Below are 27931 nucleotides of genomic sequence, written 5' to 3'. Positions count from 1 at the left end.
GCAGAAGCACACTCCATTGCTATTTAGCCCAGTGGTGAAATCCAAATTTTTTTACTACCGGTTCTGTGGGAGTGGCTCAGTAGGCGTGGTGTGGCTTAGTGGGCGTGGCTTGGTGGGCATGGCAGGGGAAGGACACTACAAAATCTCCATTCCCTCCCCACTCCAGGGGAAGGATACTGCAAAATCCTCATTCCCTCCCCATTCCTAGGGGAAGGATATTGCAAAATCTCCATTTCCATCCCATTCTGGGGACAGCCAGAGATGGTATTTGCTGGTTCTCCAAACTGCTCAAAATTTCCATTACTGGTTCTCCAGAACCTGTCAGAACCTGCTGGATTTCACCCCTGATTTAGCCTCATGCACACATGCAAGCGAATACCTCTGTTGGGCTTAAGGCATCACACATGCCTTCACAGATTTTTTTTTGTTACAAATGTTTTATCTTTTTCCATATCGGAGTAGGAATGACAGACTAGCACATCTGGAAAACACCAGGCTTAGAAGACAACATTCCCCTATTAATTATTCTGTCTTATACCTTTTTCAGCAGGTCCTTTCATCACTATCTCCATGGAAACCTCTGATGCAATCAGTCATTCTCTTAAATCACCAATTGAGTATAACTAGTGGATACAAGCAATAAGATCCTCAGAGATGTTTTTCGTGGTCTTGGATCCAAAAAAGAGCAGACTGGAGGATGAGTTTCCTGTTCCCATCTTCCCCAACAGCTCTTACCCACAGAAAAGCTGCTTGTCTAACCTTGGAGGACCCCCTCATCTGTGTCCCATCCCATCATAACTTTACTCCTTAGGAACCAATTGTGGGTGATCTACTGAATGGAAAAGGATCAGACAATTGTAATTCATTATCTACCAGCGTATTTATGGATCCAAACCATATAAAGATTTTTTTTTTTTTTGTAAATGTACAAATATAACCCCACTGTATTCATTCTGTGAAGCAGAAATTGCATTTCCAAATTTTATAAATTCTGGATAAATATATTGAACGGTTTAATGCTCCGCATCGTTTCTCTTTTTGATGTTTTCTCATCATTGTTATCATTTTGTTCACTCAAATCTCTGAAGGTTGGTCATTAGCTGTCTGAGAGTCATTGAGGCCACTTGGGATGGTGGTGGTTAAAAACATTTTCAAGGAAAAAAACCAAGAAAGTCCACTTGCTTTTTAGAAAAGCACCTTTGGGATAACCATGACTTGGATGATCGAGAATCTCCATAGAAACTTTGTGAAAAATATGAAAATGGTACAATCCATTTCTGATCTCTACATGCTACATACTTTTGTTCCAAACAAAGCCGCTCAGGATCACTTTTGGATCCTATTTTTCTCTTCCCATTTTATTCTACCTATCTGTGCATATTTTGCAAATATTCAACAAAATATGATTAGTGATTACAGAACTGTACTGGCTACTGTTCTAAGACAGTGAAGGCTTCCAAGAATGCTTAAAAAACCAAAAGGAGAGAGGTTTTTTTTGCATTTCATTTTTTCATTTTTCATTTTATTAAATTTGTATACCGCCCTACTCCCGAAGGACTCAGGGCGGTGAACAGGCACAAAATAAAACACATAAATATGAAAGTTAAAACATGATTAAAACCTAATTAAATAATTTTTGCCCGAGACAATTTAAAACTCCCAATAATTTAAAACAAATTAAAATTTGAGTTTAAAAATTTAAAAGAAGGGGAAAAAATTAGGCCAGGCCGGCCTGCTGGAATAGGAGTGTCTTCAAAGCACAGCGGAAAGTGCGCCGATCCGGGATCCTCCGTATCTCCGGGGGGAGCTCGTTCCAGATAGTAGGTGCCCCCACAGAGAAGGCCCTCCCCCTAGGGGCTGCCAGTCAACATTGTTTGGCTGACGGCACCTGGAGGAGCCCCTCTCTATGAGAGCGTACTGGCCGGTGGGAGGCTGTTTGTGGTAGTAGGCGGTCCCGTAAGTAGCCAGGTCCTGAGCCATGGAGCGCTCTAAAGGTGGTAACCAAAACCTTGAAGGAAGACCACTGGGAGCCAGTGCAGCTCACGCAGGAGAGGTGTCACATGGGAGTGCCATGTTGCTCCCATAACCACCCGCGCAGCTGCACTCTGCGCCAGTTGGAGCCTCCGGGTGCTCCTCAAGGGGGGCCCCATGTAGAGAGCATTACAATAGTCCAGGCGGGAGGTAACGAGGGCATGAGTGACTGTGTGTAGGGAGTCCCAATCCAGAAAGGGACGCAATTGGCGGATCAGGCGAACCTGATGAAAGATCCTCCCGGTCACGGCCGTCAAGTGCTCTTCTAAAGACAGCCGTGAGTCCAGGAGGATGCCCAAGTTGCGAGCCCTCTCCGTGGGGGCCAGTGATTCGTCCCCAATAGTCAGCGATGGCGTCAACTGACTATATCAGGACGTCGGAAACCACAGCCACTCGGTCTTGGATGGGTTGAGCCTGAGCCTGTTCCTCCCCATCCAGATCCGCACGGCCTCCAGACACCGAGACATCACTTCAAGGGCATCGTTGGGGTGGTCCGGGGTGGAGATGTACAGCTGGGTGTCATCAGCGTACTGGTGGCACTTCACCCCGAAACCATGGATGATCTCACCCAGCGGCTTTACATAAATGTTGAACAAAAGGGGCGAGAGGACTGACCCTTGTGGCACCCCACATATGAGGGGCCTTGGGGTCGACCTCTGCCCCCCTGCCAACACAGACTGCAACTGGCCAGAGAGAAAGGAGGAGAACCACCATAGTACAGTGCCTCCCACCCCTAACTCTTCCAACAGGTGCAGCATGATACCATGGTCGATGGTATCAAAAGCCGCTGAGAGGTCTAACAGGACCAGGACAGAGGAGCACCCCCTGTCCCGAGCCCTCCAGAGATCATCAACCAACGCAACCAATGCCATTTCCGTGCTGTACCGGGGTCTGAAACCCGACTGGAATGGATCCAGATACGTCGTCTCATCCAGGTGCTGGGGAAGCTGTTGCGCAACCACACTCTCGACAACCTTCGCCACAAAACAGAGGTTGGAGACCGGACGATAATTAACCAACATTGCCGGGTCCAGGGAAGGCTTCTTGAGGAGAGGCCTCACCACCGCCTCTTTCAAGGCGGCGGGGAAGTCACCCTCACCCAATGAAGCATTTATAATCCCCTGGAGCCAGCCTCGCGTCACCTCCCGGGAAGCCAGCACTAACCAGGAAGGACACGGGTCCAATAAACAAGTGGTCGCGTTCAGTCTGCCCAGAATCGTGTCCACGTCCTCAGGGGTCACAGGATCAAACTCATCCCAGATAACATTCTCAAGACCTGCCCCAGTCCCTCCCCCTGAGACTATCCAGTCGGAGTCCAGATCTTCCTGAATCTGAGTGATTTTGTCATACAGATACTGAACAAAATCCTTGGCTCTACCCTCCAAGGGGTCCTCCCGCACTTCCTGGTGGAGCAGGGAGCGGGTCACCCTAAACAGGGTGGCCGGGCGGTTATCTGATGACGCAATAAGAGCACCAAAATAACTACATTTCGCTGCTTTTATCGCCACTAGGTACTTCCTAATATGGGATCTTACCAGTGTCCGGTCCGATTCAGAAAGACTGGCCCTCCAACTACTCTCTAGGCATCTTTTCTGGCGCTTCAACTCCCTCAGCTCCTCAGTGAACCAAGGAGCCAAATGAGATCGGCGCCGGGTCAGAGGCCACAAAGGCATGACCCAATCCAGAGCTCCAGTGGCCGCCTTGTCCCAGGCGGCCACTAGGTCTCCAATTGAGGCATGTGCCATAGCCTCAGGAAATGGCCCAAGCTCCATCTGGAACCTATCAGGTTCCATCAGGCACCTGGGGCGGAACCATCTTACCGGCTCCGCCTCTCTGCGGCGGGGTGCAGCGGTTCGAAGGTCGAGACGAAAGAGAGAGTGATCTGACCATGACAAGGGCTCAGTGACTATATCCCCTATCTCAAAATCACTCAGCCACTGTCCAGAGACAAAAACCAGATCCAGCGTGTTTCCCCCCGTGTGGGTAAGGCCATGAATTAACTGGGTCAGGTCCATGGCTGTCATGGAAGCCATGAACTCCCGAGCCACCTCAGACGCCTCACCCACGGACGGCAGGTTGAAATCCCCCATGACCATAAGCCTGGGGGTATCAACCGCCACCGCAGCGATGACGTTGAGTAGCTCGGGCAGGGCTGTTGCCACATGGCAGGGAGCCAGGTACGTGATCAGCAAACCCATCTGAACCCCATGACCCCACTTCACGAGGAGGGACTCACAGCCGGCTGTCTGAGGAACAGTGGCCTCCCTCAATCTCAGACCTTCTTTAATAATAACCGCTATTCCCCCGCTCCTGCCCTGTAACCTCGGCCGATGGAATGCGAAGAAACCTGGTGGGCACATCTCGATAAGGGGGACCCCCCCCTCCTGGCCCAACCAGGTCTCCGTAATACCCGCCAGGTCTGCTCCCCCCTCACAAATAAGATCACAAATGAGGGGGGTTTTATTTACTACGGACCTGGCATTGCACAGCATCAGCCGAAGGATCGGGTCCTGAGGGTCTGTGCAACCTGGGGAACGGGTGGAGCCTTGGGGGCCGGAGCATGTCACCGCTTGTAAACAGCGGGTACGTGCTCCCTTGACTCGATATGGCCCCCTGCTCCCGCCATACCTACCCCTCCCACTCACGGTAATGATATTCAGAATACTATCTGGACAAACTATGACTCTCCCTTCGACCCCGAAATCCCCACCTCCCACACCGTGCTTCCTTGCCAGGCCCGCCCCTCCCCTTTGTGGGCTATCCCCCATACCCCCATGTTCAATCTCTCTTTTTGTCTACTTTGCTTACAATAAGGTCAGTATCAAATCCAAATTATTGCCATTACGATCCTATTTCTGTGTGCATTATATTTTGTATTGACTGATTTTATGCAGTTTTTTAAAAAAAAAATTTTGTATAGTTTTCATACGGCTGTTTTATGGCATTCCTGTTGACCTATGTGGATTGCTGTGAATAATTTTGATTATGAGAGGGTATAATCAATCAGTCAATCTGCTTGCAATTTAATTACCGGTAACTCTCACTGAGGATAAGTCTTATATTTAAATATAACTTCCAGTGTTTATTGGAGATTATTAGGACCAAGTGATCTATGGAATTCTGTTCCCATATCAAATTGCCTGACATGTTTCATCCCAGTTACTTTTAGAAATGCTTCCAAACACGGGTTGTTTGGGGGTTGCGTCCTTTTGTAAAATTCCTGCTTCCAAAGGAATGTTTGCCTCTCAATGCAATATATTCAGGCCATACCAGCTATTCTTTTTTGTGGTTCTGAGTCACAGATGATTTTTCTGAATGTATGTTTGTAGTGTTATTTAAGTCTATCGCTCTTATGTTGGTCTGTTATATTGCTGCTGGGTTTTTTTTTCTTTCACTTTTGATTGTGTTAATCTTTGTTATGCAAAAATTAGTGCTTGAAGACTCGTTGATTAAAAACGTGCTAGTATAAACTTTAAAAACAGACTTCAAGGGATTATCGCGCTGCTTGAACATCCTCCTAAACCAGAGTTTAATGTGAGAGCAATTATTGAAGTCTTAAGCTTTTGGTGTGGTTGGGCAAAGTTTTGACCACTTCCTTCCATTCTCTGACCCAGTAGAGAGAAGAGTTAAGAGGCTTTCACTTCCCCATTAAACTAACTGCTAATTGCATTGAGAGCTAAGACTAAAGAAACAACAGAGCATCCTAACTGCTATTTCATGAAATTGTTTTGCTTTAGTCAGCCATAGTTAGGGTTCAGTCACAAGATGAGAGAATCTCTAGCATGTCCTCAGAAATGGAGAATCCACTTTCTTTTTAATCAACCAAGTGTTGATTCATTGATTGCAACCGGAATTGACTGATCGGCTTCTCGCCTGAGCCTCAGTTGTGCACTGAGAGTGAGTGACTGGCCCAAAATCACCCAGCTGGCTTTCACGCCTAAAGTGGGAGTAGAATTCACAGTCTCCTGCCTATCGATTTAAAAGGGAGAGCCTTCTCTGTGGGGGCACCCACCATCTGGGACGAGCTCCCCCCGGAGATACGGAGGATCCTGGATCTGCGCGCTTTCCACCGTGCCATCAAAACATTTTTATTCCAGCAGGCCGGCCTGGCCTAACCTCCCTTTTAAATTGTTTTTAGAATTTTTTAAAAATTTTTAAATTTTAAATTTGTCTTATGAATTTGGGGTGTTTTAAATTTCATTTTCCGGGCCAATTATTTAATTGTATTTTAATGGTTTTTTAACATTTGTATTATATGTATTTTATTTGGCTGTTCACCACCCTGAGTCCTTCGGGAGTAGGGCGGTATACAAATTCAATTAATAATAATAATAATAATAATAATAATAATAATAATAATAATAATAATAATAATAAAGAGTCTCAGTCATCCTGGTCATGGTTGTCCCAAAAGTGCCTTTTCAAAAGGCAACTGGACTTGTTTTTCCTTGAAGATGTTTCGCTTCTCATCCAAGAAGCTTCTTCTAAACTGAAGCTTCTCAGATGAGAAGCGAAACGTCTTCAAGGAAAAACAAAGTCACAGTCTCCTGGTTTCTAGGCTGTTGTCTTGACCCGTGGGCCAAACTTGTTGGGACTAGAGAGTGAGGAATGAAAAAAAGAAAATTAGGTTCTTGTTCTAATAGTAACAGAATTGGAAGGGACCTTGGAGGTCATCTAGTCCAACCCCTACTCACGCAGGAGACCTGTACTAGGGAGTCGAACTGCCGACCTTTCTGATCCTCCGATATCTTGGAGGGGAAGGTGTATGCACATTACAGGCTTAGTGAACATTCAAGATGAATGCTGTCATGGGGATTGCAAATTTACCTGACCTCTCAGTGTAACTCACTATATTTTCCTGCACTCCAATTTCATGTTAGGAAAAATAGCAAGAACGGAAGGGAAAAAGAAGGATCTGAAATATTTGAAAAGAATGTGATTGTATAAATAACTTCACCAACTCAGGCTGAGGACATGCCTCTGAATGTATTTATTTATAACAAATGTGACCTTCTTTTCAATGCTAAAAACCTAAACTCAGAATAGGGGGAAATTAACAGTAATTTACAATTAATTGTAAACTATTATAATAAAAAAAAAACCATTCAGTTAAAAATTCTGGAGATATTTTACTGAATGCATAAATAGATAAAAAGCTAAAATACCAGTAAAACCAGGTCAGCACTCACACCTTAACTGATTGACTGCCATTCAATTACGTGGTAAGTGGCAGCATAAACGTTTGCCATTAAGCATAACAGGACAACAAAGGAATTCCGGAAAATCAGCATTTGCACCAAGGATTTCTTGTTTCTAAAGCAACTAACCAGAAGCCCTGGCTAAGGACAATACACAGGGCATGGAAAAGGCAGCCCACTGAATCTGAACTAACCCCAAATTTCTTTCATCTCTCTGGCATATTTTTGCCAGTGTCTTGTGGGATGGTGTCTCCTAATCTCAGCTACTGAGATGTGCCTGAATCTTTGTTGGAGCTGCTGGCCTTGACTGACTTTTGCCCATTCTGTTCTGGAACAAGGGCAGTAGCCGCCTTGAGCAGTTGCTTTTTAGCTATCATCTCTTGTGATTTGAATTGTTCTGAACTGGGAGATAACTCTCAAGCCGGCCAGATGCAGAGGAGCCTGCCTTTGCCACTGGCTGGGCTTTACCTTCATGGCATCCTAGCAGCCTTCCTTTTAACTCTGGCTCACCGGGGAAAATTGTGGGAAATGACAAGCTTGTAATATTTATGGTTCCCTTTCAACTGGCTCGGACTCCTACAGGTACCCATCATGTAAAGAAGCCTCGATTCATATTTTTTTCCCCCTCATTAAAAAAGAAGGCTCTTTGGGAATTTCAACAGATGTAACAAAGGCAACAGCAGGTGTGGCATAATAAAAGCAAAGCACTTTGAACTGTCAGCCACTGCTGGGCCAGGCTTTGTAGCGCTCGGGTGGAAGTATGCTGGTGCCACTTCAAAACAGCTGCTCTCTCACAAGTAGACCCTTGGCTCCCCTTCCTTCGCAGCACAGTTAGGAAAAAAAAAACCAATGCTCAGACCAAAAAGGCCAGCTCAATCCTCTTCCCACCATCCCCCTGAAAAGATTAAAAGCCTGGAAGAAGCCTCAGCAGGTCAGCACTGATCCCTCATGTGAAACTTGGCTACGGTTCAGATGCAGACCAATGCTGTAAAAATAAAACATTTCTTTTTCGGTATGTGTGTTCTGTTAAAAAGATGCCAATATCAAAATCAAGATTCAGGAAGGACAAAAGTATTACATTTCATAATCACCCACAAATGCCATCCTGAATTAGCGACTACTGCAGGGATGTCAAACTCAAGGCCGGCGGGGGGGGGATCCGGTTCATGGGGTACTTAGATCTGGCCTGTGGGGCCACCCTGGAAACAGTGAAGGTCTGGCATGTGGTGCTTCTGCCAGAGAAAATGGGCTCCCTAGCTCTGTTTTCGGCTGCCACAGCCTCCTGCAACCCTGTGCCAGTAAAAACGGAGCTTGCGGGCCTCCAGAGCTCCATTTTCACTGGCAGAGGGTTGCAGGAGGCTGTGGCAGCTGAAAAACAGAGCTCGGGAGCCCGTTTCCACTGGCAGAGCGCTCGGGCCACTACAGGCACCCCCGACACGAGTGACGTCAAGCTGGCCACACCCATCCTGGCCATGACCCCCTGCCTCCCCCCCCAGAGGTCAAACACAACCCTGATGTGGCCCTCAATGAAATTGAGTTTGACACCGTGGTCTAATGTAACATACACTTGGCTTTAGTGTTGTCTGATTTCAAGATAATGTAGTTATATTTTCCAAACACACAGAAATGCTACAATGTCTGCACCAAGGACCTCTTTGAAACTGAGGAACAAAAAGCTGAATCAACCGAAACAACAATGTACTCAATTTTGTAATAATAGATCAAGTGATAACTTTGTAATTGTACTTATATGTGCTGCAAAATCAGAAGCTTCACCTTTTTATTTTTTCTTTCTGCCATTTTTTTTGTTTTCCTTTTCTCTCTTTTCTGCCTTTGCTTTTTGTTAGTTTCTGTTGTTTTAACTGTTTGAAAAAAATTAAGTATTTTTTTTTAAAGGGGGGGATGTGCTCATTGTATATTATACACTCTATTTCTATTACTCGGGAAAGGAACCAAGAGCTGAGCAGGAGCAATTTTACCATTTTCAACAGATTTTGATTTCTGATCAGTGTGATTAATCTGATCAATCAGCTTTATGTTCACATATAAAAAGCCAAGAAAAGCACTGATAATCAAATAGATAGAAAGAAACCATGAGAGCTGAAATTTCCAGAAAACGGTCTGAAGCCCTCTGCCAGTGCACCAGCAATTCTCTGCAGAATCCTTGTTCAGTCCACAGAATACTGATTTAGAATAGCTCAAGTAACTAAGATATTACACAATATAGAGGCAGTTCTCTATAGGAGAAAACAACTACTACTCTTTGCGGGGTAGGGGGGATGTATGTGCTGGAAAATAATGAACCATTCATCACAGCACAATGCAAACCGAATCAATCAGAAAACAGTTGGAAGGGACCTTGGAGATCTAGTCCAACCCTCTGCTCAAGCACGAGACCCTATACCATTTCAGACAAGTGACTGTCCAGTCTCTTCTGAAAAACATCCAGTGATGGAGTGCCCATGATTTCTGAAGACAAGTTGTTTCACTGGTTAATTGTCCTGTTAGGACAATTAACCAGTTGTTAGGAAGTTTGTCCTTAGTTCTAGGTTGCTTCTCTCCTTGATTAGATTCCATCCATTGTTTCTTGTCTTGCCTTCCGGTGCTTTGGTAATTAAGTTGATCCCCTCCTCTTTGTGGCAACCTCTCAAATACTGGAATAATGCTCTCATGTCCCCCCAGTCCTTCTTTTCTCGAGACTAGCCAAACCCAAATCCTGCAACTATTCTTCATATATTTTAGTCTCCAAGCTTTTAATCATCTTAGTTGTTCTACTTTGCACTTTTTCCAAAGTCTCAATATCTTTTTTGTAATATGGTGACCAAAACTGGATGCAGTATTCCAGGTATGGCCTTACTAAGGCTTTATAAAGCGGTACTAATAATTCATGATTTTCATTCTATGCCTCTGTTTATACAACCAAGGATTGTATTAGCTTTTTTGGCTGCTGCCACACACTGCTGGCTCATGTTTAAGTGATCGTCCACTAGGACTCCAGGCCTTTGACTTATGTGCCAGATTTTTTTTCTGTACTCATGTAGATGTTTCCATCTGTAGCGTAGAGTCCACCTTCATCCTTGATAGCATTGTGAATAGATATAAGCTCCGTTCATATGTCCAGCTTTCTGGACAGATTTAAGGACAAGAATTATAACCCAGACATTTCAAATTTCAGATCTATGTTGGATTTTTTATTATTATTTCTGCATACAGGTCGTTCTCAATTTATGATCACAATCAAACCCAAAATTTATGTTGCTAAGGGAGACAGTTGTTCAGTGAGTTTTGCCCAGTGGTGGGATTCAAATAATTTAACAACTGGTTCTCTGCCCTAATGATTTCTTCCAACAAAACTGCTCAGAAAGTTAACAACCAGTTCTCCCGAAGTGGCTGAATCCCACCACTGGTTTTGCCCCATTTTATGACATTTATTGCCACAGTTGTTAAGTGAATTGCTGCAATTGTTAGGTTAGTAACACAGTTGTTAAATAAATCTGACTTCCCCATTGACTTTGCTGGTCAGAAGCTCGCAAAAGGTGATCGCCTGACTCTGGGAAACTGCAACCATTGTAAATACATCCCAGTTGCCAACCTTCTGAATTTTGATCAGATGACCATGGGGATGCTGCAATGGTTATAAGTGTGAAAGAAACGGTCACAAGACACTTTTTTAGTGCTGTTGTAACTTCGAACGGTCACTAAAAGAATGGTTGTAAGTTGAGGAATACCTGTATACTCACAGATTTGCCAGTATCATGTATCTTTTCTAGAATGGACAGTCTGTGTTCAGGTATATTCAAAGCGAAGGCTACCACACTACTGTACCACATAATACCCAACCTATATGACACAAGTGTTGTGTGAAAAGCAAATAAATAAATAAATTATGGCTTGGCACGATATATAACCTCACCCGTTGTGATATATTATTGCTTCTTCAAGAAAGTATCTTTTAATAATTCCTCTCCTGGTGTTCTTTGTCAATGTAGGCACACTATTACTACCAGATATCTTAATGAAAGCGACTCGGTGCTTATTTTTTCTGATTGCAGGCCCACTAAAACCTTATTAAGCTGGAGCAAGGCCTAGCATGGAACATTGTTTTCTCACTTACCAGTCTGGAAAGGATTGACTGTTGACATAAGACAGAGAGTATTGGGGGCGGGAGGAGCTGATGTCTCTGCGGGATTCATCTCTTCAGCAGTTTGCTCTTTACCTCCCATTTCCACCTCAATTGATCCTCACAGAAAGCAGAGAGTGAATACATTAGGGTTCCCATTTCTTGCCCTATTTTCTTGCTTGCTGTTGCAAAGACTACTGTAGCACAACCAAGAGAAAGCATTTAGAAACAGTAACCTAGCTTTTAAAGGAGCCATCAACATTTCTGGGTCAGGAGACACATTCCTCTTAATAGAGCTTGCATCCTGGATGATAGTTTGTTGAATGTGGCTTCCCATACTAAGGTTTCTGGGGGTCTTATATATGGTGTCATCCCTTATGCTGAAAAACTCCCCTTTCCCCACCTGGGTATGATACGTCTTCAATGTTTAATCGATTAATTATGTTCATCAATTAACACCTCCAGTGAAGTATAATTTGTTTGGTTTTTTTTAAATACAGATTTTTTTTTGTCGATGCAAGCAATTCTTTCTGCAGCACAGAAATTATAACAGGTGATATATCAGCCAGGGTTTATTGTGTGTGTGTGTGTGTGTGTGTGTGTGTGTGTGTGTGTGTGTGTGTGTATAAGATCTTAACACTTTCCTTAAGCTAAATCTTTCAGTTATGTGAAATGCAAATGCTGCTTCAGCAAGATATATCTTCCAGAAAGCAAACAGCTTATTCAGGTCCCTCTTTCCCAAGCTTAAATCCACTCCTTTCCAGCTAATTCCAAGCAAAATACTCAACTCAATTTCTGCCCTTTCCCTACTCCATTCGCAAAATGGCTTTTGCTGTTGTTCCCAATCAGACAGATTAGGGTTGACACCCGTATTTCACTCTCCAATCCCATTGGCTCCATCCTGCACCCCTCCGATGGAAGGTACTGTAGAACGATGTGGGTATCAAAAGTGGGTCCTCTTTTCTTTCTTCTCCAATTTGCCTTCTAACACTTTTCCTCTCTGTCTCGCAAGCAGCAGACTAAAAGTTGATTTGAACTAATTTTTTTTAAAAAAAATTTTTTACAAACATATCAAATCAATGTGTGAACAGTGTGGCACCTGAGTGTCATACATTCTAATACAAGTAAAACTAGTAAAATTGATCATAGTTATTACATTCCATCAACTTATATATTTCTAATAATGATAAACAATTATCATAAATTGCAATCTGTCACTGTTCAATTATTCCATGTTTTCTCTTATTGTTACTTTATTTTATTATATAAAAGTGTCTACACTAATATTCCCCTTTCTCTTATTTCTATCACTTATTCTAACTTTTAATCATATCACGTCTAACTGAAAAAACATTTTCTTTCTGTCCTACCTGCCTTCTATTTGTGTCACCTATGTGAAACAAAGAAAAGAAAAAGAAAAGAAAAGAGAGAGAGAGAGAGAAAAAAGGAAACACAAATCTGAACAACAACAACAACAAAAACAAAGAAATCATCCATCCATCATCTCTTGCCCACTTCAATACTTTGGTTGCTATGCTTTTTTTAATTTGCCCCCTACCTTCCTCTCTAGAATCTTTATTTCTATTATCTCTATCTGTAACTGCTTCTTGACTATTCAATCTGGGGATTTGAACTGAATTCTTGTGAAAGACTTAATCAACCTCTAGACCCCTCTTTTTTAAACTTTTCCCCTCTTAGAACCTGTTCCCACTTTTTAAAAAACTATAGAACACCCAAAAAAGCTTTTTCTGTATGAGTTTCTTATTGATATTCAGTGTACTAAAAATTAAAATTGATACATTCACTGCCATCACCACTGCTCATGATTATTTGATTAGATTTTAATATTGTATTGTTTTTCAACGTAGGCTGGCAAATAAGTTTGATTTTTTTTTAGATCATTGAGAGGGTTTTGGGATCCTAGGAACCTAGTTTAAGAAATACTGCTCTAGATGGCTTCCAATGAGAATCATGGCAAACTAGACATCTCTGAAGACGTAGGGACTATATTGTGGTGGAGAACACTGACCAGAGGGTGAATGCTAGCCTGCAAAGTCTCTCTATGCAAAGGAGAGATAATGAGACTGGCCACATGCACTCCAGATACTTGTTCCTTGGGAGTAAACTGCAGAAATGGTACTTTTGCAGTCGGCTCATGAGTTGAGCAGATGGGAGCCAAAGGTTTCCCATCTAAGTTCACAGCCTTAAGGTAGCCTATAGGACACCAAGTTCAGCCAAGCTTCATTTCTTAATCACTTTTGGATGCAATTAATTTATCCCATGACCCCATTTTTATAGGACAAATTGGGACGAGATTTTTTTTAAATTAAAAAAAAAATTAAACAGACGTTTTGATTGAATTCTTCACAGAAAGCAAGAGATTGTTTAGAAAAATTCAAAGAGTTGGAAAAGATTCAAATGAAGGTGTCCGAGGACGCTACACAAAAACTCTAGCCGAATAATGATACTGAACAAGACAGTGCAAGTATCAATTTTTCTATATTTTGGACTTGATTATGGATTACAAATATTTAATGTGCAATATAAATGAAGCAAATACTCCTTAAAAGAGGGAAAATATCATTATTTGATTACATTAAAACAAGATATAATTTTCCTACAAGACAATTTTTTTTTAAAAAGATATAAAATATTTTCTCTTCACAATTGTACAGAACTTACATTAAAATTATTCATGGTAAATTACCAAAAGTTTTTTTTTATTTGATGGATAATTTAGGGATAGTTGATATATGGAGATCAAAAATGGTAATTCAAGAGTATACCTATTTTTCAGAAAGACATAGATTCTTTTCAAGAATAGATACGATTCTGATTTTGAATAACTTAGCTACTAAAATTCTCTAAAGCAGAGATATTACCAAAGAGTTTTTCAGATATTATTGTTGTGAGTTTTGTTCATAAAATAAAATCTAATTATTTCAGTTGGAAACTAATTGTAAAAAGAAATTAAAAGAAATTTTCCAATATAATGTAGTTAAAATCACTGATGTAAGAATGGCTTTGGATGCAAATAAAGCTTTATTAGAGGTTATTTTATACAATCTATTAGTGAACCCAAAAAGAAGAAGAAAGAGAAAACACAAGCTATTTTGGATGAGATAAAGGAAGAAGAAAGAGAATTAAAAGAAATTCCCAGAGTAGATAAGCATGTCTCAGCAGATTTAGCTATTACAATGAAAGTTATCTATTTTAGCAAATAGATTAACAAAAAGAGAAATGACAATAAAAATAAATTATGTAAAACAAAAAAAAAATGTGTTTGCCAATAAACCAGGGTAGCGGGCGGCATATAAATGAAGAAAAGAAAAAGAGAATTGAAATTACAAGAGGGAGATACTGTGTTAATGTACAATGTGACCATACAAAAAACATTTTATCAATATTATTTAACTTGTTTAAAGAAAGTGACACCTCTTTAGAGAAAATAGATGGATAGCAAAAAAACCCGAATTTACAGAGGATTACAGAGGAACAGAGAGAAATTTTGATCGGATCTATAACAATAAGAGAAGTTTTTGAAGCTATGTAAAAAATCAAACCAGGGAAGTCTCTTGGACCAGATGAATTATCAGGTTTGTATTCTAAATGCCAGAAAATTGCAAAGAAGGCAATATAGTACTAATACGTAAGGAGGGACAAGAAATTATTGACCAATAACATTACTGAATAATAGCTATAAATTGTTCACAATGATTTTGATAGCCTGAAAACAGTGTTGGAAAATTTTATTCATGACAATCTATGAGGGTTTTTACCTAAAAAAAATATTTTTTGGAGCAACATAATAAAAAACAAACTGCATTGATTTTCCTAAATGCAGAGAAGGCCTTTGATAACTTGAACTGGACTTTTCTGTTTAAAGTATTGGAAAGTAGCAATTTTGGAGAGAATTTTATAAAATGGGTAAGCTTGATGTTTACTTCCCAGAAAGCACAATTAATTAATAGAGATCTAGTATTGACTATAGTTCCCACTTTTTAAATTTTGGTTCCTGAAATAGTGAATAGAGATATAAGATAAAATGGGAAGAGTGTGGGAGTAAAGATTACAAAGAGATTTACAAATTAACAGCTTTTGTAGATAACTTGATGTTGGTTTTGGAAAATCTTTTAAAGGAAATTGAAACATTAATCAACAAATTTAAAAAATGGTGCATTAGCAGACTTTAAGAATGATAAACCAAAGATGAAGATGTTAACAACATATGAAAATAGAAGATCAAAGAGAATTGACGAATAAACAGGCTTTAAGATAGAGAAGAAGATAAAATATTTGAGTATCACTATGACTATAAATTGTATGTTAGTTCAAAATAGCTATGTTAAGAAAGGGAATGAAGTTAAAAAGATATCTTAAAATGGTAGAAATTACAACTATAATTGCTAGGGAGAATTTTTGTGATTAAGATGGGTGTCTTTCCTAGACTGATACTTTTGTTTTGGACAATACTTATGTTGACAACTAATATGCCATTTAGACAATGGTAGAAGAATATATATATAAATTTGTGTGGCAGACAAAGAAAATCACAAATTAAATTAAATATAATGTATAAACATTGTAAACATTGTAAATCTGAGTTTTTAATAGAACTGTGTACAAATGATGAATGTGTAATTACTAAGATGTAACATTTCAGTTATAATATACAGATGGAACATTGGGAAAAGATGTGGCTGAAAGAACTGAAATTTATATTATGCTATGATCTTAAACATATTTTTTTATATAAAGAATGAATTGTTGATAGATGCCACAAGATAAATTGTCTAGATTTAAAAGATTAATTTAAATCTTTAAAATCTACAATTTCAATACAATTGAAACTGGAGACTTTTTTTCTGGGACTGATGGACAGGCAGTTGAAAACAGTCATTGAATTTTGATTTTATACATGATAACTACAGCTGGATTATTATTTGCACTAAAATGAAAATATTTGGTTTTACTTACAGTGGAGGGATAGTTGTGTAAGGAATTGGTGGAAATGGACAAATTAACTTCTTTAATAAAAGACAATATGTACATTTATGGCTGACAGAAAACCACTTATAGATTTTTTGTGTGTGAAACAGTAAAAAAATGACCTTATGATTTATGGTTTTATGATTAGACAGAATACATTATAGAAAAAAAAAAGAGAGTTATATTCTAACCATAGAGAAAGAGGTAAATTTACAATTTAGTTTTAATTTTTTTTAATTTTTCCCTCTTTCTCTATATAAATTTCTATTTGTTTTTATCTTCTTTCTTAAAATTTTTAAATAAAATTATAGAAACGTAAAAAGAAATGCAGTTCTACACGAAGGATTTTAAATTGCTTCAAGCCTGATGCCTCTTATTCAAAACCACAGAAAGATTGTCATATATAAACATGAAGCCTGTTCTTATTTACAAAACATTTAATAGGCTGGTTCTCAATTATTAATCAGGCATCTTACTTAGTAGAGGGGTCCACTAGTATAGCTGAAATCCTTTCAGCTCAATGTCAGAATTTGCAGAATCTTTTCAAAATACCCTTTTGAATAGTTTTAAGCCACAAAAGCACCTTATGATTAATGTAATTATATATCATAGCAAAAAATGTAAAATTGTTAAGACACAAAATTCTGCCTCATCGTTTCAGATTCAAGTACTGAGCTTGTGGAAGACTCTGGTTGCAATCTCATAGGACAAGCTATTCTAGGAAACATTGTTAAAAAATAAAATTATTCAGCCAGATGGTTAATATTTCATTCTGTATTGGTAGATTTAAAAAAAAAGGGTTTTTAAAAACTTTCCCTGAAAAAAGGAAAGCTGCATTTGCAGGCTACGCACACATGCTAGTATTCTATTAAAAAGCAAATAGAAAAGTATGTGGTAAATCTCAGGAATTTAATCAGAAAATAAACAGAGGTAAATTTTGATAGTATTCAAGCAGGAATAAGAAGATCGAAGGAACAAGCAGTCTCTCTTTAAGACGTTTTGTTGTAAATTTCAATACAATGAAAGCACATCCACAGGGAAAGTCTCTAGCACCTGCTGCATTGAAGTGATGAGAGCCGAACTGCAGGTTTTTTTAAATAGTTCCCTTATTAAATGATACTGCTGAACTACAATTCCCAGCATCCATCAGAATTGGCCAACCTGACTGGAGTGCTATACGTTGTGATATTGGGAGAATCCAAGCTTCTTTCTTTGCCTTAGGCATCCATAATGGAGATTGTAGAAAAACTGAATATAATCCTTCATTCACCTTTATAGAGGAAGATGTGAGGCAGCAATCTGTGCCTTAAGTTTTTTTTTTTTAAAATAAAAGAATTGGAAAGCCAGAGACTAAGTAGGGCATCAGCAGATAAAGTGGTGAAGTTCTAGACTTTATTACCAAGGTGAGCAATAGCAGATCCCTAGGTGGTGATGGAGGCACTTGGAAGGTAGCTCAGCTGAGGACTAAATTTAATGGTCATGCTCAATATTTTCTGTAAAAAACCTTTATAAATCGATTCCCAGAGTTGCAAAGATATGCACGGAGATTTATGATGATGACATCATCATCATCATCACCATCCATTTTTATTTCTTCCATTTTTACAAATAACTTTATTATTAGTGGTAAAAGTATAAGGACGTCTGGACAGCAAAGCTAAAAATCCAGCATTTTCTCCCCCAGTAAGCCAAAAAGGCTGTCCACGGATAAAAGACATGCTTTAGATTTCGGGTCAAAGATGAATCATTAAGGGCATTAAGCCATTATTCTTTTAACACACATTATCAATAACAGTGATTAAAATCCCTCTCGCAATGAATTGTAGAGATTAGTTCTCTAGTCTCTGGAATCTTAATGTTTTCACCTTCGGCTTTCTAAGGAATACTTTTGCTTAGGCAGCAGATGAAGTAGAAAATGAATGAAGAACAAATGGCTGAAATGAAGAGGTTAGTGACTGCAGAGATCTTGGGTTTCTCTTAGGTCAACAGCCAGTCCCAGCAACAGGAAATAAAGTTACGTACCAAGAGAGATGTTTGCACCGTCCAAAGGAGAGGTACATAAAATACTGAGTTCGATTTTACCAGCCACAGCTTGTTTGACATTTAGTTGAGATTCTGAATTGTTCTGACACCTTAACTACAGTTTTATTTAATAAATGAGGTTTTTTTCAATTGATGCCTCTTAGAGAATGTTCTACCTAACATATGGGAGGTAAGGAGGAGATAATGTGGCGGGAGAGAAAAAAACTTTATTAAATTATGTTCAAAGTTATGCTAGATGAACTCATAAAATAATAATATGTCTTAGAATCCTGTTGGAGGGGGAAATTTCTGGAATTTCAGTTTGTACAGATTCTTAGTCATCCGTGGTTGTCCCAAAGGTGCTTATTCTGGAGACAACTGGACTTCTTGTTTTTTCTTTGAAGACATTTCGCTTCTCATCCAAGAAGCTTCTTCAGCTCTGACAGGATAGTGTGGAATGGAAGGATTTATATTCCTTGCAGACAACTGGTCATTTGCATCCTTTTAGAGGGTCATTGAAGCACTTGGAGGTTTCTCTGTGTCTTCAGGGTCATCTGAGTAATGCTTCTGGTTCCTGTAGTCTGCAATTTTTTCTCTGGAACTCCATTCCTACTCCCACACCACTCAAAGGGTATTCATTTGAAACTTCTTGGATGAGAAGCGAAACATTTTCAAAGAAAAAACAAGAAGTCCAGTTGCCTCCAGAATTCTGGAATTTCGGTTCCAATCCCTGGAAATTGTTACAGCAACAGAACCAATGATGACCTTTTCTGATAATAGGTTGGAAATCCCAAAGATGCTTTTTCAAAAGGCAGCTGGATTTTCCTTTCTTTTTTTTTTTGAAGATGTTTTGCTTTTCATCCAAGAAGCTTCTTCAGTACTGAAGCACCTTTGGGACAACCAAGACCTGGGTGATAAGAATCTCCATAGACAATAGGTTCTCTGCCCATAAATTTCCTTCTCAGTCTTAAGAGTCCCACAGCAGACATCCTTAAGATTGTTCCTTACAATTACTAAAAACAAAAACCACTAAGTATACAAACTGTATAGAAAAGTGGAAACATTACAAATGGCAGTCACAACAGCAATAAAGCACTTCAGGTAAAACTATCAACCTCAGCATCCCATCACATCCTCAGGCGACATTGAAAAGACCTCAGACTTGATGAAGTCCGAGCCCAGAAAATACTTTTTAGACTCAAGATGTCACCTTTTAAAAGGTGACCTTGGGTGTCAGGGAATTTTACGTCTAAAGGCAGATGAACACCAATAAGTACCATAAGATCAGGGACTGGCTTATCATTAGGCCAAATGACGCAACTCCCCTAGACAGCTGATTTAGCATTTCATGAAAGGGCAGCAGGATGTTAGCCATCAAATTTGTCATTGCTGTATTTTTTACTGCCAGGAACCAGAAGAGGATCTGTGGAATTTTTCTGCCTCGATGCCAAAATCATTTGGCTGCTCTTGGGTACAATGAGTTTTGTCTTGGGAGGGTTGGGATGGGTGGGTGCGGGAATACATAAGGAGCGAGATTTCTAATTTTAGCAGAGACTAATGGGATAAAAAAAAAATCATCCAAATGATATCACGGTTGTACAGCAACAGTATTTTTTCTTCTAGTTTCCCAGCTGTGCAGTCTGTTGTCATTCCCTGATGGTATAGAAGCTCACATAGTCTCTTTTTTGAATGCATAACTTTCATCTGCATTAGTGAACCTGGGTCCCCAAAGTACTATCCATTCTCTGAAATTCAGCCCTGTGTGTCATGCCTACGTGCCACCTGGCTTGAAGGAAGCGTTTTTTTTCAGGAGGAAACAAAGCTCCTCTGACACCCTTCAGCAAAGAATCAGGCAGTCTTCTCTTGCAGCTGCCTTTGTTACTGCCACCAAGAAACGGAAGGAGAAGGCTGAAGCCTGTCGTTTACATAGTGGAAAGGGACAGGCAGCCATGTCAAAATGATGCCTCTTTTGCTAGTCTTACAGAAGATGTCTGGCATGATGTGCCTGCAGCTGACATCAAACGACATAAGTGGTGCTTTCAGCAGTTGACTGAAATTCATCTGCTTTTGCCTCATTTGCTGCATAGACTTCTAGAGCTGATTCTTCACACACAAATGAGGGATGGAAGAGATTCAAGTAAATCACATAAAGAGATTCATAATAAAAGGTATAACATTATTTAAGGTGGGCAGAAAGAAAACACTGCTTTCCTCTCCTCTCCCTTCCCCTCCTCTCTCCTCTCCCGTCCCTCTCTCCTCCCAGCTGTCCTCTGCTATCCTCTCCCCTCCCTCTCTCCCCTCTTCTCTCCTCTCCCACTCCATTGCTGGAGTGGTCAAGTAAGGCTTATGGAAAAAAATTTCTAAGTCCTACCAGAATTTACCTCTGCAAGCAATCAGCAAGCTAGCTAGCTAGCCAGCTGACTTATTTATTTACTGAGATTTTTATATTGGATGATCCCCAAGCCTCTGAGAACACATCAATAACCCAATATAATAAAAACAATCCAGATTAAACAGATGGCAACCCTTCATCCTCACTCTGCATGATATTTGTCAAAGGTATCTTTTGGAGTCAGGGCAACAAATTAATCTCTGGGGGCAATGTATGCCATAATGTGAGGGCTACAATCAAGCTTCTTGTTCCATCTCCTCCTCCCCACACATGGTGGCAGGATAATAAACAGGCCTTCTCTAGTGACCTACCTTCCTTCACATCCACCCTTCTACTCTGTCCATCAACATCTGTCTTAACCACTTTACCTTTTAACCTAAACTTCCTACCCCTATCCTTGTTCGGTGTCATTTCATCCAATCAATCTAATTTCCCCAGACCTAAGCATGTTGCCCTTATATAAGAAACAAAATGCAGTAAACCCCGTGGGCTAACAGCAGCCTCGCTCCGTGCCATCTTTTACCATTTCATGCAGAGGTTTTTCTTAGTCCTACCTGCTGATGCCTGGGTTTACACGAGAACACCTTTGCATGCAAAGCACGTCCTATGTTGCTGAATTGCAGTCCTTGAGGAATGCTATACGATGGGAGACGTTGTGTAAAAGATTGGTAGTATTGCACTGCTGAGTGCAGTGGTTGCTACCTGTGACCTCGGGTGCTTTGAAATGATTGCTTATCCATCTGTTTGGCTCTGCAATAACTGATAACATGATTCTGACAAGTTACTTCCTTTCCAACATGCACAATTAAAGCATGAGACAAAAATTCCCAAGGTAACTCATAAATTGCATCTTCATTAATCATGGAGATATGAAGCCTTATTGCTCAACTTTGTTGATGAAAATTATGCAGTAAGACTTTTTTTATGCCTTTTTCAGTTCTCTGCTTTTGCTGAACTCCAGGAACCCCGGCCACTTCAAAGCTGTTAAAAGCCTGTTGGAAAAGCAATAAATACATTTAAACAAATAAACAAACAAGTCAGCTTTGCCATTCAGTAACTCCTCCTCTTTACTCCTCTTTCAGTAACCCCTCCTCTATCTATCTATCTATCTATCTATCTATCTATCTATCTATCTATCTATCTATCTATCTCCTCTATCATCTATCATTTATCTATCATCTACCATCTATTTATATAACATTATCTATCATCCATCTATCATCTATCTATAGATCTTCTATCATCAACTCAAGACAATATATTCCTTTGCTTTACCACCAGCATGCCAATTTTGAGCCCTGTTTGATACTTTTTCGGAAATAGTGACCCTTTCTCACAGAATAAGCTGTCAGCCATGCCTCCTAAGGACATTACCTGATCACAATCCCTCTGGAGGATCCTTCTTTTGTTGGAGGGCCTGCCACTAACTGGCCTAAAGACTTAAACCTATTCAGCCTCTAAATAGAATCCTGCTACTTGTCCCAGTTCAGAATTTCTAACAGTACATAGCTGAAAGTTTATTGGGATTGTGGGGAACTAGCATAACTTACCTCAAAACAATTGTTGCAGGAGGATCACAATAACTTTCTGATTGGTAAGCATTTTTAGCAGTCCCACAGCATTAAACACCATTATTTTGTAGTGATGATCGTAAAAAAATAGTTTCTTTCAACAGGAGTCTGCAAATCATCAGTTCAGATTTAAAGGGAATTGCCAATCATGCTTAAAATATCTCTGTAATAATTAAGAAACACATCAAAAGCATTTTGAGTGACAATTTAGATGAACACTGAAAAGGTGAACAACTAATCATATGTTCCAATTTCTTCCAATGTTATTTACATAAATCTCCCTAAATGAGTTTCATAAAGTTTAGCTATGAATTCTTGAGGAGTCAAAGAGTCACCGAGCAGCTGTCAGTAATACGTAAACCCCATTTGACCCCATTAAACCCACTGCTTTTTTCATCCCCTAATGTCTGGCCTTCAGATACTTCCTTAATCCTGGGGTGGGCATCTTGGGGTCAAATGTGTCCTACTCCTCTCCTTGTCCTTGTTAATCTCTCCATTCATTTGATTAATTTTATTTTTAGATGAATATTTAAAAATAGATGTGAATGTGTGTTCTGGAAGAAAGCAAAGTCCCACCTTCCAGTATCATCTTTGATCTCTGGACTCATTAAGGTCTTCGTAGAAAATTTAAAAAAGCAGGCAATTTAATCCGGAAGTTAGTCTGGTAAATGAATATTTGATGGTTGGGCCAAGTCCCCCATGGGAATCTAACAATGATAAACCAAGTCAGATTTAACAGAATAACAGAGTTGGAAGAGACATTGGAGGTCTTCTAATCCAATCCCCTGCTCAGGCAAGAAACCATATACCATTTCAACCAAATGGTTGCCCAATCTCTTCTTTAAAACTTCCAACGTTGGAGCACCCACAACTTCTGGAGGCAAGTCCTTCCACTGATTAATTGTTCTGTCAGGAAATTTCTCCTTAGTTCTAGGTTGGTTCTCTCCTTGATTAGTTTCCATCCATTGCTTCTTGTCCTGCCTTCAGGTGCTTTGGAGAATAGCTTGACCACTTCTTCTTTGTGGCAACCCCTGAGATATTGGAACACTGCTGTCATGTATTTATTGACTAAAATGTATTTATCTTTTATCTCTTCAGCAATTGGCCTGATTAATTTTATATATTTTTGACAGATTTCCTATCTTATTCCTCTACTTTGCTACTCAAATATTTGGCAGAAAAGTTTCTGATGGTTAGCGGTTCAGGTTTTTTTCCAGTTGGTGCACACGTTATGGCAGGGCTCTTTTGCAGTGATAACTATCTATCAGGATTTTGTCTTCTTTTCAAGGCATATTAATGAAATTTTGTATAATAGTTATGAGAGGTGGCCTAGAGGTGAAGATGCTCTTCTCCCACTCTTCCAGAAGGTTGAGAGTTCAATCCTAGGTGCCGTAGTAGCAGATGATTCTCTCTCCTAGGGTGCAAAGAAAAAAAAAGCATGTGCTGCGAACTCTATGTGGTGTCAGGAAGGGCATCTGGTCAGTAAACACTCAGCTCCATCCAGTCACCTCGTCTGTACCCCACAAATTAAGGGATTACAGGGTCATAAAAAGGGAGTTTGTATAATAGTTATGTTAGTGGAATTAGGTCCCATCATTTAACTCATTTGTGTTTGTTCAGGGACCAGTCTTTCTGTTTTATTTCCCCCAATTTGGATAAATTGTATTTTGGGATACTTGATTTTTCACTCTGACTCCTTAAATTTTCTTAATACAAAACGAATTCTACTTTGTTTTTAGAAATAGGGTATGTTTTCTTCTATTCCTCGTGACTCTGTGATGTGTACCAGTATACAGGGCCGGATTTAGATGAAAAGAGGCCCTAGGCTATTCCACTTATGAGGCCCTTTCACCTATAGTGAAAGTGTAATTTTAATTTTGCTAACAATTTGAATGTAGGCCCTTCTTGATCTTGAGGCCCTAGGCTGAAGCCTAGTTAGCCTATAGGAAAATCCGGCCCTGCCAGTATACCATAGTTACACATACACTGCAGTGGGTTAGTTGTATATGTGTGGGTGTGGGTGTCACAATCTTTCTTTGGAAAGGGGATGACATTAGTGGCACTGAACATAATAAATAATATGCATCTGTTCTTGGCTATGTTTTGAAAAAAGAACCTTGGTGTTCTCCCTTCCTGCTGCTGTAGAGCATTCCTGTCAACAAAATACAGCACAAGGAATTTCTCCACAGTTAGCCTTTTCAGGATTCTCTCCTTTCTTTGGTGAAATTGATAAAGGCCTGAAGGAAAACAGTTTGCTATTGGCCTGCATGGGATAATGTTCTGAAAGAATTACAGGAGCATTGAATAAAGGGAAAAACACAAAGGAGGTGTGACTGTGGTGACAGTTGTGGCCCCTTTAAGACCTGTGGACTTCAATATGGATGAGCATGACTGGCTCAGGAATTCTGGGAGTTGAAGTCCCCAGGTCATAAAGGGGCCATAGCTGCCCAGCCCTGACCCAAGGATTGGTGCCAATAGGCTTGCTGAGGCTTCAAGACCAGGTTGGAAGGATTATTTTATTTAAGTCAGTCACTATCATGTTAGGTAAAGGTAAAGGTTCCCCTCACACATATATGCTAGTCGTTCCCAACGTCTCCATGGTCATGTGGCTGGCAGGACTAAATGCCAAAGGCGCACGGAACTCTGTTATCTTCCCACCAAAGGTGGTCCCTATTTTTCTACTTGCATTTTTTACGTGCTTTCGAACTGCTAGGTTGGCAGAAGCTGGGACAAGTAACGGGAGCTCACCTCATTATGCGGCACTAGGGATTCGAACTGCTGAACTGCCGACCTTTCGATCGACAAGCTCAGCATCTTAGCCACTGAGCTACCATGTCCCCTATACCTATGTTAGTGACCTCCAAAACCCCAGGAAGCCAACACAAGGACACCTGGCCTCTAGGCAACACACCAACAAGCACTCAAATGCCGGTACACAACTTTATATATCACTCTTCCCCCATTCTATTATCACTTCTGTTCTTCCATTATTTCTCTTTCTGAGCCCCTATTTCTGGAGAATAGAAAGATAAATTTGGCTAGGCTGCTTCAGGCTGTTTTAGTTTTCTGAATGAACTTACAACAGTTCATTTAGTGACCGTTCAAAGGTACAATGGCATTGAAAACAACTAATGACAGTTTTTCACACTTAAGACCATTGCAGCATCTTCATGGTCACGTGATCTAAATTCAGATGCTTGGCAGCTGACTCATATTTATGATGGTTGCAGTGTCTTGGGGTCATGTGACCCCCTTTTGCAACCTTCTGATTAGCAAAGATGAATTGGGAAGCCAGATACATTTAACAACCGTGTTACTGACTTAATAACTGCAGGGATTCACTTAACAACTGCGGCAAGAAAGGTTGTAAAAAGGAGCAAAACTCAACAAATGTCTCAATTAGCAACAGAAATTTTGGACTCAGTCATGGTCGTAAGTTGAGAACTACCTATAATTTGGGAGGCCATCCCCATTCCAAGGGATAATGAGAAATAAATTTCCATGCACACTTTGGAATAAATTGAGTGATCCCCAGTTTTCCTGCAAGTGCCTTGCTTTTTTCTGCTCATCATTTTGCAATAATTAATGTTCTTATATTTATAGTTGTTTTTACATTTCTATTTTTATTGTATTGTAGGCTGCCCAGAATTATTTTAGATAGCGAGATGGACAGTATATATATTTAATGAATAAATAAATACAGGTAATCCTCATTTAGCTAGCAACACTGGAAATGACAATTTGGTTGTTAAGTGAAGCAGTCACTAAGTGAAACTGTGATGGAGTTTAATTATCTTATTTTGGCTTTCTTTTGCTTTCCAGACTTGTGAAGGGTTAGTCACAGTGTTACTTTTTTCATCATCATCATCATCATCGTCATCGTGGATGATTGCTAAATGACTTAGTTGCTAAATGAAGACTGTGTGAGCCTTGATACTGGAGCATACGAGCACATTTTTAAAGAAAACGTCCTCAAACTGGTGTCCTCCTGATGTACGGGCACAATAATTTTCAGAAATCCCAGAGAACATGATGGCTAGTCGCTCTGGAGTTGTAGTCCAGCTGCATGCATAACTCAGGGAGTCAGGATGGTTCCAGAGAAATTTAATTTCCAGTACATTATTGTTCTTGCTCTCCAGATGTTGTGGATTACAAACTCTACAATTGTTGACCACTCGGCATGTTGGATTCAATTAATGGAAATTCCAAACACTTCGAAGTCATAATGTTGCTTTTCCTTGACAGAGATCTGCTTTGAAACATAAATCTCTTTTCCCCAAATCAAATAATTTGAACAAGGGAAGAGTTTTGTAAAGTTGGATCAGAAGTTCAGAACTCCTAGAACATTTTTCGGAAATAATAGTTTCAAAGAGAAAGTACTTTCTATGAACTATATGAGCAATATTTAATATTGCATAGGCAGGTGATCATATTCCATAATTCACATCATTAAAAGGAGCTTCAATGAATGTAACTAGTGGACATATAAGAAGAACTGCAGCTTTCCAAGTGTCCAGTTTACTCATTCAACAGAGTTTACACTCGTTTCACACTTAAAACAATTTATATTTTTCAAAAAACAAATATCTTTAAGGGTGATCCTATAAGTGTTTAACATTGGGGGGGGGGGGGCCTGATGGCACCACTTGATCTTTGACTGTCTTGCATAGGCCACCACACAAATTACCAATAGTTCTTGACCTAGATTTCATTTAGTGACCATTCGAAGTTACAACAGCACTGAAAAAAGTGAGTTATGACTGTTTTTCACACGACTGTAACCTCATGGTCATGTGAACAAAATTCAGAAGCTTAGCAACTGATTCATATTTATGCAGTGTCCTCAGGTAATGTGATCATCTTTTGCAATTTTCTGAGAAGCAAAGTCAATGGGGAAGCCAGATCCACTTAAAAGTTGTGTTACTAGCGTAACAACTGCAGTGATTCACTTAACAACTGTGTTAAAAAAGTTTATAAAATGGGGCAAAACTCACTTAACAACTGCCTTGCTTAGCAACATAATTTTTGGGCTCAATTGTGGTTGTCGGTCATGGTAGGTGGTGCCAGGAAAAAAAGGAGTGGGACTAGCACCATTACATATCATGAAATTTAAATAATAAGTTTAAATAACTTTTTAATGAAATATAGTAAAGACAGCCACTTGTCTGGAATGGTATATGTCCATGATGGCGAACCTATGGCACACGTGCCACAGGTGGCACGTGAAGCCATATTGGTGGGCATGTGAGCGTTGCCCTAGTTCAGCTCCGGTGCACATGTGCGTGCCGGCCAGCTGATTTTCGGGCCTTCCGGGCCCACTGGAAGTCAGGAAATGGGACGTTTCCGGCTTCTGGAGAGCTTCCGGAGGGGTGGGGAAGGCCATTTTCACCCTCCCCAGGCTCCAAGAAAGCCTCTGGAGCCTGGGGAGGGCGAAAAAACGGGCCTACCGGGCCCACCGTGTCATAGTGTACTAAAAGTGGGGGGAGCGTGGGGGGGTCACGTGTGTATGCGGGGGGGGCGGGGGCGGGAGGCATTGAATAGTGGCTGTGGGCATGCATGTGCATGACTTCCCCACGCTCCCCACGCTTTTGGCACGTGACGGCAAAAA

This window comes from Pituophis catenifer, unplaced genomic scaffold (assembly GCF_029215685.1).
Source record: "Pituophis catenifer annectens isolate HBS135680 unplaced genomic scaffold, rPitCat1.0.hap2 SCAF_1, whole genome shotgun sequence".
Classification (NCBI taxonomy): domain Eukaryota; kingdom Metazoa; phylum Chordata; class Lepidosauria; order Squamata; family Colubridae; genus Pituophis; species Pituophis catenifer.
This window is presented reverse-complemented; position numbering follows the sequence as displayed.